The sequence below is a fragment of the Nomascus leucogenys genome, chromosome 13 (genome assembly GCF_006542625.1).
Source record: "Nomascus leucogenys isolate Asia chromosome 13, Asia_NLE_v1, whole genome shotgun sequence".
Lineage (NCBI taxonomy): Eukaryota > Metazoa > Chordata > Mammalia > Primates > Hylobatidae > Nomascus > Nomascus leucogenys.
The window spans coordinates 100481770-100494774 of record NC_044393.1 but is presented as its reverse complement, the minus strand read 5'-3'; the positions used below and the strand labels follow the sequence as shown (position 1 = coordinate 100494774).

Below are 13005 nucleotides of genomic sequence, written 5' to 3'. Positions count from 1 at the left end.
AAGTTGAGCACTTTATCATATTCTATAGGTTGATTAATTGTGTCTGAATTTCTTATCCAAAAATGAATTTGTTTTTCATATCCTTTGTCCCTTTTTAAAAAAATTAGGTTTGTGTCTCAAGATACTTTATTCTTCCTTTATGTTCATAAGTAGAGTTTTATATTACTTATTAAAGTTATTCCTAGTAACTTTATTGTTGTTGATATCTTTCTATTACAGTAGAATAGATTATTTCTAGTTTCTTCAGTATGCAGTATAGAAAAGTTATTGATGTTTATATGTTACTGTGTTGATTTGACAATCTTAAAGAACTCTTTTAACGTTTCAGTTGATAAACTTGTATTTTCTTTTCTTTTTTTTTTTTTTTTTTTTTTGAGACAGAGTCTCACTCTGTCACCCAGGCTGGAGTGCAGTGGCGCAATCTCGGCTCACTGCAAGCTCCGTCTCCCGGGTTCACGCCATTCTCCTGCCTCAGCCTCTGCGAGTAGCTGGGACTACAGGCGCCTGCCAGCACGCCCGGCTAATTTTTTTTGTATTTTTAGTAGAGACAGGGTTTCACCGTGGTCTCGATCTCCTGACCTTGTGATCCGCCTGCCTCGGCCTCCCAAAGTGCTGGGATTACAAGCGTGAGCCACTGCGCCCGGCCGATAAACTTGTATTTTCTAAGTAGACATTGGTGATATTTTCTGCTAATTATGACACTTTAGCCTGTTCCTTTATGGTATTAAAGTGTCTTATTTCTTATCACTTAGCTTAATGACACAACATCCAGTATTAAGTGGCTTTGTTTTAAAGTTTGATTACCTGTGAAATTTTATTATTTTGTTCAGTGGAAGACAGAACTGTAACTTGCTTTTCAGAATTGTTAGGCTGTTATCTCAATATTTGTTATTGAATCCATATTTTTGTCCTGAGTTATAGAACCATCTACTCATTCAACAAAACATATATTGAGTGCTTACGTTTCATCTGGTGCTGTTAGGTGTTGGGGATGCAGCAGTGAATAGAACAAATTTCTAGTCTTCATGGAGTATACAGTTAAAGAGACAGAGTAATAAACAAATATATATTTTTGATCTGTAGTCATTTGGATTTACAGATGCGGAACCCATGGACACAGAAGTCTTACTGCATTTATATCTGATTTTTTTCTGCATTTGTTGAGATGATCATTTTTCCTTGATTTGTAAATATGACAACCATATTAACAGATTTTCCCTTTTGATTTCTTTGTGAATTTTTTAGCTTTCTTCCTATGTCATTGATTTCTAGTTTCATACCATTGTTGTTAGAAAGATACTTGAAATGATTTCATTCTTCTTGAATTTGTTAAAACTTGTTTTGTGGCCTAACATATGATCTATCCTGGAGAATATTCTGTGTCTGCTTAAGAAGAATGTATATTCAGCTGCTGTTGGCTAGAATGTTCTGTATGTGTCTGTTAGGTCCATTTAGTCTGTAATGTTCAAGTCTGTGTTTCCTTATTAATTTTTGTCTGGATTATTTATCCATTGTTGAAAGTGGGGTGTTTAAGTTCCCCACTATTACAGTATTGCTATTTCCCCCTTAGTTCTGTTGATAGTGCTTTATATATTTAGGTGCTCCAAATTGGGGCATGTATATATATATTTATAAATGTTACATTCTCTTGATGAATTGACTTCTGATCTCTTGTAACACTTTTTGACTCAGAGTCTATTTTATCTTATATAAGGATCCTCTGCTCTCTTTGGTTAACATTTGTGTGGAATATCTTTTTCCATCTCTTCACTTTCAGCCTCAGTCCTTTAAAGCTAAAGAGCCTCTTGTAGGCAGCATATAGGTGGATCTTGTTTTTAAAAATCCACTTGGCCAGGTGCAGTGGCTCACGCTTGTATTCCCAGCACTTTGGGAGGCCAAGGTGGGTAGATCACCTGAGGTCAGGAGTTTGAGACCAGCCTGACCGACATGGTGAAACCCCATCCCTACTAAAAATACAAAAATTAGCCAGATGTGGTGGCGGGTGCCTGTAATCCCAGTTACTCAGGAGGCTGAGGCAGGTGAATCGCTTGAACCCAGGAGGCAAAAGTTGCGGTGAGCTGAGATCACGCCATCTCAGTCCAGTCTGGACGAGAGAGTGAGACTCTTAAACAAACAAACAAAAATCCATTCAATCTGTGTCTTCTTTTTGGAGAGCTTCTTTTCATTTAAAATAATTATTGATAGGTAAGGAGTTACTACTGCCATTTTGTCAATTTTTCTGACTCTTGTAGTTTCTTTGTTCCAGTCTTCCTCTCTAGCTGTCTTCCTTTGTGATTTGACGATTTTTTGGTAGTGATATGCTTTTGATTTTCTGTTTTTATGTGTCTTGTAGGCAGCATATCATTGGATCTTGTTTTTAAAAATCCACTCGGTCAGGCACGGTGGCTCACACCTGTAATACCAGCACTTAGGGAGGCCAAGGCAGGTGGATCACCTGAGGTCAGGAGTTCGAGATCAGCATGGCCAATATGGTGAAATTCCATCTCTACTAAAAATACAAAAATTAGCCAGGCATGGTGGTGTGTGTCTGTAATCCTAGCTGCTCAGGTGGCTGAGGTGGGAGAATTGCTTGAACCTGAGAGGCGGAGGTTCCAGTGAGCTGAGATCATGCCACTGCACTCCAGCCTGGGCGACAGAGCGAGACTCCCATCTCAAAAAAAAAAAATGAAATGAAAAAATAAAAAAAAAATCACTCAGCCAGTCTGTGTCTTCTGGAGTATTTAATTTATTTCCATTTTAAATAATTATTGATAGGTAAAGAGATGCTACTGCCATTTTGTCATTTTTTCTGACTCATAAGTTTGTTTGTTTCAGTCTTCCTCTCTTGCTGTCTTCCTTTGTGATTTGATGATTTTTTTGATGGTGATGTGCTTTGGTTCTTTTCTGTTTTATGTATCTCCTACAGCCTTTTCTTTGTGGTTACCATGAAGCTTACATAAAACATCTTACAGTGTTAATAGTCTATTTTAAGCTGACAACCTCAACAGTATACCACAACTTTACATTTTAACGTCTCTTTTCACATTTTGTATTACTGATTTCATAATGTATATCTTTTATATATCATGTATCCATTACCAAATTGTTGTATGTATAGTTAATATTTAATACTTTTGTTTCTTTACATTTATACTAGACTTAAATCTGATTTAGGGGCCACCATTACAGTATTGGAGTATTCTGAATTTGAATATATTGTTATCTTTATAGTGAGTTTTATTCTTTAATATGTTTTTATGTTTTTAGAGTTCTTTTGTTTCAATTTGAAGAACTTTCTTTAGCATTTTTTGTAAGGCAGGTCTAATGGTGGTGACCTCCCACATTTTTTTCTATAAGGGGTCACAGTAAATATTTTAGGCTTTGCTGGCAATATGGTGTCTGTTGTAACTGCTGATATCTGCTACTGTAGCATGAGAGCAGATGTAGACTGTATGTAAACAAATATACATGGCTATGTTCCGATAAAATTATTACAAAGACCGAGTACAGGACTGGATTTGGCCTCTGGACCGTAGTTTGCTGACCAGTGATTTAGACTTCTAACATGGTAGATTACATTGATTGATTTTTTGAATATTGAACAAGTGTAGCATTCCTGAGATAAACCCCCCATGGTGTGGTATATTACTCTTTTTATGTTCCTGAGTTTGATTTGCTAATATATTCTTGATGATTTTTGTGTTTATGATCACTTTGGAAATTGGTCTTTAGTTTTGCTTCTTTGTACTGTCTTTGCCTGATTTTGGCTTTAGGATAATGCTGACCTCATTAAATGAGTGGAGAAATGTTGTTCCGTCCTCTGTTTTCTGGAAGGGATTCTGTAGATATGGTGTTACCTCATCTTAAAATGTCGGTTGGAAATTAGTTAGTGAAAGCATCTGGGCCTGGAGATTGTTATTTCAGAAAATTTCATACTATAAATTCAATTTCTTTAAGAGTTACAGAGCTGTTCAGGTTACATATTTCATCTTGGGTGAGTTTTGGTAGTTTGTCATTTCCTATGAATTGGTCCATTTCATTTAAAGATATCAAACTTATGTATGTGGAGTTGTTCATACTGCTCTTTTATTGTCTTTTTTTTTTTTTTTTTGAGACGGAGTCTCGCTGTGTCACCCAGGCTGGAGTGCAGTGGTGCAATCTCAGCTCACTGCAAGCTCCGGCTTCCGGGTTCACACCATTCTCCTGCCTCAGCCTCTCCGAGTAGCTGGGACTACAGGTGCCCACTACCACGCCTGGCTAATTTTTTTTGTATTTTTAGTAGAGACGGGGTTTCACTGTGTTAGCCAGGATGGTCTCGACCTCCTGACCTCATGATCTGCCTGCTGGGATTACAGGCGTGAGCCACCGCACCCAACCTTATTGTCATTTTAATGTCTGTGGGGTCTATAGTGAAATCCCCTCTTTCTTTCCTGTTTTAGTTCATTTTCTATTGCTATAACAAAATACCCGAGAGTTGGTAATTTATAAAGGAAAAAGATGTATTTGGTTTATGGTTCTGGAGGCTGAGAAATCTAAGATGGGTTGCCGCATGTGGTGAGGGCTTTGTGTTATGTCATAACGTGGCAGAGAAGTGCAAGGGGAAGCACGTGTTTGCAAAGAGAGGCCAAACATGAGAGGCATCCTCACTTTATAACAACCTACTCTTGTGGGTTCACTCCTCCAAGAGTGAGAACTCCTTTGAGAAGGACATTAATCCCTCTTAACAACCTAATCACCTCTTAAAGGTACCACCTCTCCACAATGCTACATTGCAGACCAAGCTTCAACATGAGATTTGGTGAGGGCAAATGATATTCAAACCATAGTAGTCATTTTTTTGTGTGTGTTAGTTTTGCTAGAAGCTTGTCAATTTCATTGATCTTTACAAACAATCAGATTTTGATTTGACTTTTAAAAAAGTTGTGGTAGAATATACACAAAATGTAATTTGCCATCGTAACTGTTTTTTTTTTTTGAGACGGCCTCACTCTGTTGCCCAGGCTGGAGTGCGGTGGCGTGATCTTGGTTCACTGCAGTCTCTGCTTCCTGGGTTCAAGTGATTCTCCTGCCTCAGCCTCCGAAGTAACTGGGATTACAGGCACGTGCCACCATGCCCGGCCAACTTTTGTATTTTTAGTAGAGACAGGATTTCGCCATGTTGGCCAGGCTGGTCTCGAACTCCTGACCTCAAGTGATCTACCTGCCTTGGCCTTCCAAAGTGCTGGGATTACAGGTGCGAGCCACTGCTCCTGGCCCTTAACTATTTTTTTTAACCTTCCAGAGTCCTTTTATTTTGGAATATCCTGTAAACAATCAAACCACCAGAACATGATTGTACAACAGTAAAATGTTCTCCTGCATTAAACTGAAGATAGCTGTTTAATAAAAAAAAGAAAAAGAAAATGTAGGAGAGGTACTTAGAGCTGTTACTTTCTAAGTACACAACATCCTAGACAATTCAAGGCATGTTAATCTCCATCAAGAACAACAACAAAAAAATAATTTTTGTCATGCTGTTAAATCCGTCATTATGGATGAAACTGGTGCATATTGGTCAAACGGATCCGACAAACACTGATGTCCAAGCTGGCATATTGGCAACTAATACGTAACTGGTGGTCAGTAGAGAGTTTAAAAGATCTTCCCTTTCTTCTTGTTCTTTTCCAAGGTTCTCGAAGAGTTCTGTTCTAAAATACATTGTTGAGCTTCCCAGTTTGCTTTCTCATCCTCAAACTGACGACGTTTTCCCTCTAATTCTTTGTGCTGTGCTTCCAAATTCTTTTTCATTAGCTCATGGCGCCACTGGAGCTCAGCTTCAGAGTCCTTTAGCTTTTGAACTTTTTATTTGACCTTCATCTCAAACACCTGCTCCATCTCCATCTCTATCTTCTTCATTTTAGCTGCATACTCCCTTCTTTCTTCTTCCATTTGTGCCAGAGGGCTCTTAGTCAGCTGCCCTTTATTCTTGTTGTTATCAACTCCATTATAAGTCACAGCTGCCAGTTTTCTGCTTCTGTAGTTCTTAGTGGACATTATTAGTAACATCTTTCAAGTCCTGCATGTGTTTTTATCAGCATATTTCTTAGAATTGTAAAATAACAATGTTCACCATTTTCAACTTCAGCAACACCCCAAGGATACTGCCTTCCTCTGACCCTTTTGTCATTAACTTCAATGATAGTATTACTACCTACCACAGCAAGAGGTAAACGGTCCTTTACCTTTTTAGCAAGTTTATTTTCTTCTTCATCATCTATTTCTGGAAATTCATGTATTTTAATTTTATGTTCTTGGATTTCTTTCATCATCTGTTTTTTAAACTGTTGGCATTCCTCTGGTGTAATTGTGTCTGCTTTGGCAGTAAGTGGGATGATAATCACTTTTTCATGCGAACGCTTCTTAAACTCAATATCCAATGGTTTAAGTCCATGTCCTAGAGGAGCAATGAAGTATAAACAACACTGCACCCTGCTATCAGGCATCTGACGTCGGTTCACTCGTGATTCTGCATTTAGGTGGTAGTCAGATTTACTATCAATGTAGTCGATAACAGGCTGCCAGCAATTACTATTATCCACTACATCTCCAAATCCTGGGGTGTCAACTATTGTGAGCAGCAACTGAACACCACCTTCTTTGATTAAAACTTTGGATTGTCCACGTGTATAGTCTTTTTAATTCTATGAGAAGGACCTGGATACTCTGGAGAATACAAATCTGTGAGGAATAATGAGTTGATTAATGTCGACTTTCCCAATCCAGGTTCGCCTCTCTGGGTAAGGTGGCTCACACCTGTAATCCCAGAACTTTGGAGATTGTTTGGAGGTGGGTAGATTGTTTGAGCTCAAGAGTTCCAGACCAGCCGGCGAAATAAGGCGAGACCCTGTCTCACTTTGTATGCTGCTGCCAGCCGGGGATGCCCCTGGTAGGTGCTCCCTGGGGTGTCTGCTTCAGGGCTTCTGTGAAGATGCGGGGCAGGGCTCCTCCAGCTGGGAAACTTGGAATAGTTGGCAGCTGCTTTGAATGTCGGTTCCTTCTTTGATGACCGTGCTGTCAACATCAAAACACACTGCATCTGTTGAGTGGAAAAGCTTCCTCAGCTCTGAGTGGGAGACCATGCTTGGAAGAATTTTCCTCGTTTCTCCGGTGCTAGATTTCTAGGAGACCACACTCTTCTCTTCCTGTTCCTTCCCTGGATAAAAATGCAGCACAGAGTTCTGACTACAGATTTCTTCAAGAAAGACCTGTGGATTCCGCAGGAGCAAGATCCCAGGCTCAGGTGAGGCAAGTGCGCGGCCGAGGCTGCAGCTGGCGCTGGCCATTGAGGAGCTTCTGCGCGACCTTGCGATCGTGCCCGCCAGGCGCTGGCCCTTGCTGCGCCTGGCCCTGCAGGCCGGGAAGTTGTAAAGCTCCTTCATAGCTTATGGGCGGCGGCGGCTGGGCCGAAGCCTGCGGACACGGAAGGGCTGCAGCTCAGCGGCCGGTTACACCCCGCCCGGCCGTCTGTGGCCCCCCAACCCCTTAACTATTTTTAAGTGTACATTTTAGTGATGTTAGATACATTCATAATGTAGACACTATCCATTTTCATAGCTTTTTTTTTATCTTGTTAAACTTATACTTTATAGCCATTAAACAGTAACTCCCAGTTTCTCCCTTCTCTCAGCCTCTGGCAACCACCGTTCCACTTTGTGTCTCTGATTTTAACTACTCTTAGTACCTTATATAAGTGGAATCATCCACTATTTTTTTTTCTTTGTGACTGGTTTAATTCACTTAGGAGATTGTTGTCAAGGTTCATTTATGTTGTAGTATCGCATATGTCAGAAATTCCTTCCTTTTTAAGACTGCATAGTATTCCACCATAGACATACTGCCAACGTGGTATGTCTGTACCACATTTTACTTAACTGTTAATTATGTTTTATTTATTGTGAATAATGCTGCTGTGAACATGGGTGTATAAATATCTCTGGAGACTCTGCTTCTGGTTCTTTTTGGTATATGCCCGGAAGTGGAATTTGTGGATCACATGGTAATTCTATTTTTAACTTTTTGAGAAACTGCCATACTGTTTTCCAGGGTCCATATCATTTTATGTTCCCTACACCTGTGCACTAGTGTTTCAGTTTCTCCACGTCTTTGCCAACATTTGTTATTCTGTTTTTTATTTTTCACAGTAGCCATCCTAATGGGTGTGAGGTGGTATATCTTAGTTTTGATTTTTCATTTTTCTAATAGTCATCGTGAGCATCTTTTCATGTGCTTTTGGTCATTTGTATAACTTCTTTGGAAAATGTCTATGGAAGTTCTTTGCCCATTTTTGAGTTGGGTTGTTTTTGTCAAGTGTTCCTCCCACCTCATCCTCCTGAGTACCCAGGACTACAGGCACGTGCCACCACGCCCAGCTAATAGCATCTATTTTAGACCTAATTATATTCTGTCTACATGAAAGACAATTGAAATAAAATGACATATTTAAAGAGAAAGATAAAACATGCAAACACTAATCAAAATTAAGCTGGAGTGGCTATGTTAATATCAGACAAAGCACACTTCAAAACAAATCACCAGGCCAGGAGGCTTATGCCTGTAATCCCAGCACTATGGGAAGCCAAGGTGGGAGGATCGCTTGAGACCAGGAATTCAAGACTTGCCTGAGCAACATAGCGAGACTCCATCTCAAAAGAAGAAAAAAGAAAGGAGAAAGTTTTTTTTTTTTTTTTTTTTTTTTTTTAGTAGAGACGGGGTTTCACTGTGGTCTCGATCTCCTGACCTCGTGATCCGCCCACCTCGGCCTCCCAAAGTGCTGGGATTACAAGCGTGAGCCACCGAGGAGAAAGTTTTTAGTTAACTGTTTGTTTGTTTGTTTGTTTGAGACAGGGTCTCTCTCTGCCACCCAGGCTGGAGTGCAGGGGTGTGATTTCTGCTCACTGCAACCTCCACCTCCCTGGTTCGAGCAATTCTCCTGCCTCAGCCTCCAGAGTAGCTGGGATTAAAGGTGCCTGCTACCATTCCTGGCTGATTTTTGTATTTTTATTAGAGACAGGGTTTCACCATCTTGGCCAGGCTGGTCTCAAACTCGACCTCAGGTGATCCGCCTGCCTTGGCTTCCCAGAGTGCTGGGATTACAGGCGTGAGCCACTGCACCCAGCCTACTGTTGTTTTTGAAGGATACTTTTTTTTGCTGCATGTTTTGTTTAGTGTTTATAGGGGTTTTTCCTTTAATTTTCTTGTTAGTATTTTAAATATGTTTTTTACTGTCTTCTGGCTTACATAGTTTCAGATGAGAAGCCTGCAGTCATTTTTACTTTATTCCCTCTTTAAGCAATGTGTATTTTCTTTTGCTGCTTTTGATATTTTCTCTTTATTAATCTTTTTCAGCAATTTGACTATAAAGTACCTTACTGGTACGTGTGTGTGTGTGTGTGTGTGTGTGTGTGTGTCTGTTTCGGATTTTGTTGTGCTTGGATCTGTGGGTTTATAATCATACAGCTTTTAAAATTTACAGCTAATTATTTCACTAAACAATTTTTTTGTCCCTATCCCTTTAACCCCAACCTCACACATGTTAGGTAGGTTGCTATTATTCCACAGGGCACTGTAGTTGTGTTGTCATTTTTCATACTGTTCTTTATTTTGAATAGATTTTTTTTTGTTATGTCTTTAGGGATAGTTATCTTCTTTTGTCATTTCTAATCACATGTTAACTTTTCAGTGTGAAATCTGCTTTTTTTTTTTCTTTTTTTTTTTTTTTTTGAGACGGAGTCTTGCTCTGTCACCCAGGCTGGAGTGCAGTGGCGTGATCTCGGCTCACTGCAATCTCCGCCTCCTTGGTTCACACCGTTCTCCTGCCTCAGCCTCCCGAATAGCTAGGACTACAGGCACCCGCCACCATGCGCCCAGCTAATTTTTTGTATTTTTAGTAGAGACGGGGTTTCACCGTGTTAGCCAGGATGGTCTCGATCTCCTGACCTTGTGATCTGCCCGGCTTGGCCTCCCAGAGTGCTGAGATTAGAGGCGTGAGCCACCGCACCTGGCCTGAAATTTGCATTTGATGTTATCTTTTGATGTTCCATGTTATTTTTAGTATCTTCTATTTCTCTCATATTCATGTTTTCTTTACATTCTTGCGCATATGAGGCATACTTATAATAGCTGGATTATTGGATTATGCCCAGTAGTTAAGTTGTGAATCATTATTGTTCAGTTGAGACTTACTTATTTTTTCATACAGAGTCACTCTCAGGATAAGTTGAGACTTATTTGTCAGGTCTTTTAGGGATGGTCTAGAATAGCATTTGTTCTGTGGCTCATTTAGCCCTGCTCCTAAAGGTGTGTCTCACTCTGGTCTCTACTGAATGTGTTACATAGTCATTGAGGTCTTGCCACTCTGGCTAGAGACAATACAGTTGATTCGCAGCTTTCTGTGAGCTCTGGGAATTGTTCTTCTGTAATTGCTCTCTCCCTGGAAGTTGTTCTTGTTCAGTCTTCTGGGATTTCACATCACACATGTGCAGATTGGTATTCAGTTGAAACTCAAGGGTATCCCTGTGCAGATTTCTGGAGCTCTTTCTCTGAATACCTCTCTTCTCTTGGGTACTTTGTCCCACAAATTCTAGTCTTCTTGAGCCACCTGAACCTATGATTTCTGTCTTCTCATTTCAGCCCTCATTTTGGGTTCCTCTCTCTCTGTGTGGTAGTTTCTAAATTAACGCCAGGCAGAAAGCCTGTGCCATGGTAGGGGTCGCCATGTTTCTTTCCCTTTGTTCCCTTCACCGTACCTGTTGCCCAGTGTCTGATAATAAGGTTGTTTCTTATATTTGTCTGGTTTCCTAGTTGTTTGGGCTGGAGGGTAATTTTGACCTGTCTTACTCCCATGTGGCTTTATGTAGAAGTCTCCTGTGTTACTTTAGGAACACAAGTTGGTTTCAGATTCTGAGATTAATATGGAACATAAAGTTTGGGGAGAAAATTTTCTCAAAGTTAGTTGTATTCTTTTACTTCACATTTCTGGGTAATAAAGTGAAGTGAAGAACACTGAAATGAAAGGGTTACTAGGAAAAAGAGGGGAATGAAGAAAACCCAAAGAAGGATTAAAATAAATAATCTTCATGTTGTCATTTGTAATTAGACTTCAAACTTTCATGAAAAACTGAAACTGGAAATATCTGACTCAATATGGAAATATAAAACTTATCTATTTTGCTGTTTAAATATGAAAGTTGGCAACTGATAGGGTTTTGAAGAGTATGACCATTATCTTTGCATTCAGAATATAGTGTTTGATTAGTCAGAAAAGTCACATGGCAGAAGCCAATGAGCAGCAATAAGAAGGACACCAGTGAAATAAAGGAAATTTGAAAATGACATGATGTCAATAAGTTGGTCCATTGCCCAGAAGGAAAGGAATTCTGATGAATTGATCAACGTAAAAAGCATGTCTTCCTAGTGCCAAAACCAAGAATAGAAATCAGAAGAAAAATTTGAAAAGCAAAAATTAAAATCAAAATTATTTTTTAAGGAGTAAGTAGGGCAATGCAGATAACCGATATGTTGATAGAGATTATAAACTAGACAGAATGAGCTTGAAATAAAGCCAGTTGTGCCAAAACAAACAATAGTATAGACAGTGATGGTCAAGATAGTGGAGAAAAAACTCAGAGTGGAGCAAAACATGGGTCTGAGAGATTAAGTTAAAAAGTCAGCTAAACCATACGATTTCCAATTTCTTTAAAAATGGATGTTTGTGATTATGAAAAATCACAAAGGAAAGATGAAAAGTAAACTCTGCCTCCATAATAGCATGTGAATTATTTTCTCATTCTCTATCCTCATTGAAGCAGCCATGTTAGGACTGTTTCGAGGGTTTCTAGTCTCCCAGTCCCTAGTTCTTGCATTGGTCTACAGGTTTCTAAACAAAAAGTGATCCTATTAAAAAGAAAAAGACCTCATGCTTTCTTACCCCCTGCCGCTCACTCTGCCCCAGCCACTGTATATCCTTCTTGTCCCTCTAACCCCCTTCGCTTGCTCTCATCTCAAGAATTTTGCATTTGCTGTTCCTTCTACTGCAGTGCTTTTCTCCCAGATATCTGTGTGGTTTGCTTCATTTTCAGTTCTGTGCTGAAGTGGCTCCTTATAAAATTTTATTTTAAAACATTTATAAGTCTGTTATTTAAAATAGCTAGTCCCTTTTTCTTTGCTTTCTTTTGTTGGATGTTATATGTGTAATACTTGTTTACTGTTGTCTGTTCTCACTAGAATGTAGTTTTGTGAAGGGAGGGATTTTGTTTATTTCTGTATCCACTGTGTTTGAACAGAGTCAGACACAAAGGAAGACTGATGGGGTAATCTAGTAATGCTTGCTCAATGTGTTGTCCAAATACTTGTTTAAATGCTTCAAACTATAATGTTTCATCTCTCAGTTTCTGAGAGTAGGATGTTAATATCTCTCTAACGATTAGTTATCAATTTCTCTGTTCTGTAAATGTTTGCTTTATATAGTCTGAAGTTCTCATGTTATCCAAGTAAATTAATTTTTTATCATTATGACAGTTTAAGCCATTTATGTTTACTGTGAAAATTCATATTTATATTTATCTTTTTATGTTATTTTCTATGTACCATTTGTTTTCATTCCTTTTTTGCCTGCTGTTGGATTGATCACATTTTCTCATCCCTTCTTTCCACTTTATTTTAATGTTTTCTATCAAATTTAAAAACAACTACTTAATAAATTATTATTTATTTATTTTTTTTGAGGCGGAGTTTCTCTCTTGTTGCCCAGGCTGGAGTGCAATGGTGCGATCTCAGCTCACCGCAACCTCTGCCTCTCAGGTTCACGCCATTCTCCTGCCTCAGCCTCCCGAGTAGCTGGGACTACAGGCGCCCGCTACCACGCCCGGCTAATTTTTTTGTATATTTTTAGTAGAGATGGGTTTTCACTGTGTTAGCCAGGATGGTCTCGATCTCCTGACCTCATGATCCGCCCACCTTGGTCTCCCA

The 13005-nt window shown here is 39.3% G+C and overlaps 1 protein-coding gene and 1 pseudogene across 15 annotated transcripts in view; one reads left to right on the top strand and one right to left on the bottom strand.

The window, feature by feature from the left end:
* KMT2C (lysine methyltransferase 2C) overlaps nucleotides 1-13005 on the top strand; it is a 306019-nt gene that overhangs the window by 64876 nt on the left and 228138 nt on the right. The gene's annotated exons all lie outside the window — the stretch shown is intronic.
* On the bottom strand, nucleotides 5550-6838 carry LOC100607491 (annotated as a pseudogene). The gene has a single exon (XR_004033028.1). The product of XR_004033028.1 is annotated as a septin-7 pseudogene (transcript).